We start from the raw sequence: 5,571 nt of genomic DNA, 5'->3' as shown, positions 1-5,571 counted from the left end.
TAAGGACTTCAAGCTAATTAAAGATTGAGAACTGATAAGTTTGTTAGCCCATTGAGGTCATATGATTTGTTAATACAACAAAAATTCATAATAATTAATCTCTAAAGTATTTTTACCTTCTATAATTTGTTTTGTATATATGATAACCATTGAGATACATAAAACTAATATAGAATGATTTTCAGACCTTAAGAATTATTTTTTTAATTTAATTTATTATTGTACTACTGTGTGAATGCGTTTATGATGACTGCTTGGATACTGATGCCATGGCAAGGGCAGGCAAGGCTTTGGAGAACAGAGCACAAAAAAACCTCATGAAGTCAGTTTCTCCATCCATCTCTGTATGGCTTCTGGGATCAAACTGTGGTTTCCAGACGTAACTAAAAAGAGCTCTTACTCTCTGAGTCATCCAGCCAAGCCGCAAACTTATATCATGGAAAGCTTAGTCAAAGCCTGTCTCAGCTAAAATACTGGGCCAACGTATTTGACATAATAATAAGATCAGAGAAAAATATGTAAATATATAAGTGTCCTGTCTGCCAGGGGAAGAATAGCCACAGGCAGGCAAGATCTCGCAGTAATTCACCCATGCAAACACTCACATTTGCATACCCTCGCTCACACAAACTCATGGACACACACAGAGGAAGCAAAATCAAACATTTCCAAGAAATTCCAGGACAAGACTGCAAAAGTTCTTACGAGTTTTTAAACAGCTCTCTAAATGAAGGTTGGGTAAAGAAGCTCATTGTGTGTGATGTGAACTATCAGCTGCTACAGCCATGTAAAGGATAGAGTCCCTGGACCTAGGCCTGCCTCCATCTGGCCTTCCTTTTGTGGAAGATTCATTGGGGTGCTAAATCTGGGAATAATTTTCAAGGCAAGCCAGGTAAGAGAAGAAGATTCCTCTAATCATAGGAAGCAAAATAAAGGCTTTGAAGTAAACTCAAGGAAACAAATAGGCTGTAAGCAGAGATGTGCTTGCCTCATGGTGGAAGATCATATGTAGAGGTCATGACACTGCAGGGCCAGGGTCCTATGCAACAAAGGGATCTTCAGTGTGTGGTGGTGGATGGCCATGCGTCACATTTACTACCGATTCCCCAAGGCATCCCAGAAAACTGGTGCTTACGCCAAGCTGATTTTATTGTCTTGCTTCAGTCATGAGAAGGCTACCTTGAAAAAGAACTGGGATGACCAAAACAGAAAAGACCTTAAAGCAGTTGGAGAGCCAGCTGTTTGATTGTCTACAGAGCAGGACTTCAGCTGGGAATGGGCAAAGTTTGTGTCATTTCTGAGTGAGTGGTTGTGTTGAAAAGAATGTCTAAACAGACTGCGGATGCAGCCTTGTCTGTAATCCCAGACACTCACGAGGTTGGGCCTATGGGTCAACTGTAGGTCATTAGGTATGACCTACCTGCACAATCCTGTGTTTCCCCACTCCTCTCTTTCATTTTCCCATCACTATAAAGTGAATAGTTGCATTCTGAGACCTGCTCTCACCAAGATGTTCTGTGCCGCCACTAGCCCACAGCAACAGAAACATTCGTCATTGGCTGGAACTCTAAACTGTGAGTCAGAATACTCTTCCTCTTTTTCAGTTGATTCGATTAGATATGTGCTCTATAAGCAGAGAGCTGATAAATATGGAGGATGCTACCTATTCTCAGATTCCAGGTCCTTGATTCACTCTCTGTATGACTGACCAACTTGCTTTTTCCAGTCTGTTTTTTTAAAATTCATTTAATTGCAGAATACATTTATTGGCCTATTCCAGATAACATTGTATAGGATATGTTTACTGATGTAACATGTATTCTCTCTCTCTCTCTCTCTCTCTCTCTCTCTCTCTCTCTCTCTCTCTCCCCCCCCCCCCCCCCCCCCCCCCCCCCCCCCCCCCCCCCCCCCCCCCCCCCCCCCATCCATCATTTCAGATTCTCCCCACCTCCCTACACAAACACCTCCCCCTCTCTCTAATACATGCTCAAAAACAAGCTAACAGCACTTGGGGCAGGAAAGCAGTAGACTTCTGCATTGTAAATGGCAAAACTATTCAGACAAACAACCTACATAATGGAAAAGGATTTTTACCAACTACACATCTAATAGAGGGCTAATATATAAAATACAGAAAGAACTCAAAGAAACTACATATCAAAAAACCACATAACTATATTTAAAAATGGGGTACAGATCTAAATAAAGAATTCTCAATAGAGGATTGAGAAATACTTAAAGAAATGTTCAACATCCTTAGCCATTAGCAAAAAGAAAATCCAAACTACTTTTAGATTTCATCATACACCTGTCAGAATGACTAAGAACAGAAAAACAAATGACAGCTAATGCTGGTGAGGATGTAAAGTAAGGGGAATGCTCATGCATCACTGGTGGGAGTGCAAATTTTTACAGTCAATAAATATGTGTGGTGGTTGCTCGGGAAGACACAAATTGATCTACCTCAAGGTTTAGCTACACCGCTCTTAGACATATATCCAATATATGCTTCATCCTACCAAAGAGATTCTTGTTCACCCATGTTCATTGCTGCTTTATTCATAATAGCCAGGCATTGGAAACAATCTAGACATCCCTCAACAGATGAATGTACATTTATACAACAGAATATCACTCAGCTGTTAAGAAAATGACAACATGAAATTTACAGGTAAATGGCTGGAGATAGTAAAAGTCATATTAAGTGAGGTAATCCAGAACCAGAAAGACAAATATGGAATGTATTTGCCTATAAGTGGATATTAGCTGTAAGGTCAATAATAACCAAGTTACAATCTGTAGACCCAGAGAGATTAGGTATAAAGTAAGAGACTAGGGGAGAGTGCAGATCTCTCTGGGAAAGAGGACAGCTATGGATAGTTATGGATGGACTAGAGGTCTGGAACAGAAGATCATGTGGAGAAGGGAGGCTACAAGTAGTTGAAGAAAGGAATCTGGGTAGAATCAGCTAAAATTAAGGGCCATTTGAGAGGTAGTGTGGAAACCTAATACAAAAGAAGCTTCCTAAATATATATGTATATATAAAGGCTGTCAATATCAAATTACCAAATTATGGGAGAGACAGAGTTCCAACTGGCTATTTCTTGTCGCCAATGAAACTTCTAGTACTGGATTTAGGTGACATAGAATTCAACCTTTGGCCAACTGTTGAGTCCCATGGACATCCCCAAGCAACCTAGACTGTTTACAAGGTTGCTCTTCACAAATTGACAGCAAGGCACTATTGCTGACGATACCATCTACTCAACTCATTGAACGTGGAGACTTTGAGCTGGTGCCTCCCTAGAGTCTTCGCCCCACATGCCAGTGTTTCGGTGGAGGAAGGTGCTCTGCATGCTGCCAAAAGAGAAATGTAGACACCAACCCTTTGATGTAGTAATTCTGCAAGACACGATAGTGCAATGGTGGCACAAGGGTTGTGGGACGAACCAACCAACATCTGATTTAACTTAAGCCTACTCCATGAGATGGAACTCATACCCAACTCTACTTGAGTGACCATGAGATTAAACCTAGCTAGCCCAGTGACCCATGGTGAAACCCAATACTACGGTTCTGCTTAAAGAACATAGCAATAAAATGACTTCTAATACCAACCTTCTGTACACATGTACTGATGGAATATTTGTTGGATGATAGAGGCCACAGTGTGCCTTAACCTGGCAGCTTTCTCTAAGCTTGGCAATGTGGAAACTCCTTCCCTCCCCAGAAGAGTTTCCTGCACTCTGCCTGGCCTTATCTGGAGGCTGTCCCCTGGCCTTGAGGACTGACCTTATCTAAACCTGTCTCTAAAACCAGAGGCCTGATTCATCTTTGACTTGACCCTTGGCACAGATCTCTGCTGAGACGTGCTGGGAGCTCCATTGGAGGACCTTTCTGCCACATACTAAGCCTTGTGATAGAAGCCCACCACCTAATACAAATTAGGGTTTCTATCCAGGATCCCCAATCCTATGTGTTCCTTATACTCTGGAATAAAGTTGAGCTGATTCACCGAAGATTGGAGGCCTCTCCTCTGTCCATGGTCGTGGACTGCATACAAAGCTTTTTGTCTCCCCCTTCTGCCTCCTACTCCTCTCAGACTGATGCACTCAGCAAGATGATGCTATGGTTGGAGTTTGACCCTGTGTAGTTTTTGCAGGTAACTTGAGACTGTTGAACCTGTGTGGTCACACCCATTGGCCCCAAGACATCCCATAGCCCACCTTTTAGTGTGAAATACAGCTGCTTGCTCAGAATTGTGCTGTGGTCTCTTTACTGAGTTGTACTCTCTTAAGGTCACCAGTTTTGGCACGCTAGATGGCAGAATTGTTCCCAACTAGATTGTCAGGGAAGAATCTGTACAGTTGTTGACACGGTTTTGTTGGCCATAGATAAATATATTTGATGTTTTAGAGATTTAGTTGCAACCTAAATCGTGAGTTTGAACATTTTTAAGACTTAGATCCAATCCCCCTTCTCCAAATACTGACCACCAGTAGCAATAGTTCTCTCTTCAAACTGGTTCTTCCTATTGTCCCCAACCCTGGGAACTCTGGCTGCTACAACCCGAGAACCACCTTTCAGTCTGCTCCAAGCCACTGTGCTTAGAGCTTCTGCGTCAGCATCTTCAGCAATTACGACCAAGGGCTTCCGATGAGCCCTGGGAATTTTGAGAGCTGGCATGACAGACGGCACACTGGAACTTTCTTTTCGCTCAACAGAACACAGGCAACTTTGAATTCATATTTGTTGAGCTTTTGATGTATTAGTAAAATATAGGGAAATAGGTCCTTTATTAAACTTCATTCTGTCAACAATCGCTAATTCATCATTCAGGATTTATCCATCTTTCACTGTAATGATGCCTTTTTCCCCCAACCTTTTTCATTTTATAAGTCATGATGTTTCCAATGTCTTTGTCTCCATTTGCAGAAATTGTAGCAACCTGAGTGGTTTCTTCAGGACTTGCCACAGGTTCAGACCAGTTTTTTTCAGTTCAGCAAATACAGCATCAACAACTAACATCACACCTCTCAAGTCCCTCGGTGTTAACACTGGCTGATCTTCCCAAAGCCCTCCTTGGCAACAGAACAGGGCAGAACAGTAGCAGTGGTGGTTGTCTTGATTTGTGTTATTGGCAGCGTCTTGAACAGGTTTATCTATAATATCTTTAGATTTAGTCTCCAAATCAGCTAACTTGCAGCAGTGAGCTCATCTTTTGTTTCTTTAGGACTCCCCAACTCTGTTCATTCAGCACTGTTTGGCCCCATTGGAATGGCTGCAGCATAGGCTGAAAGACCTACACCTTGAAGTAATAAGGCTCAGACTTATACACCAACTTTTACACCTTTGGCATAGGCTGGGGTGAGATGAGGAGCTGGTGCCCCAGACAGATAGTAGTCTTAACTGGCAAAGGACTGCAGGTAGTAAATGCATTTCTGCAGAGCAGGGGTAGGAGTAGCAAGGAAGGTAGTCGGCAGCGAGTGAGGGGAGGGTTTTGCCTTTTAATTAGGTACCTTAGCCCTATGCCTTTAATGCCCTGATGTTTTATGTCTCTGTACAGTCAG

At 42.3% G+C, this 5,571-nt stretch overlaps 1 pseudogene; it reads right to left on the bottom strand.

The window, feature by feature from the left end:
* Positions 1-4,462: 4,462 nt before the first annotated feature.
* Positions 4,463-5,291, bottom strand: LOC126514624 (60 kDa heat shock protein, mitochondrial-like; annotated as a pseudogene).
* Between the last annotated feature and the right edge of the window lie 280 nt (positions 5,292-5,571).

This window comes from Alexandromys fortis, unplaced genomic scaffold, assembly GCF_014885135.2.
Source record: "Alexandromys fortis isolate MF-2015 unplaced genomic scaffold, M_Fortis_MF-2015_v1.1 scaffold_18, whole genome shotgun sequence".
Taxonomy (NCBI): Eukaryota; Metazoa; Chordata; class Mammalia; order Rodentia; family Cricetidae; genus Alexandromys; species Alexandromys fortis.
This window is presented reverse-complemented; position numbering and strand designations above follow the sequence as displayed.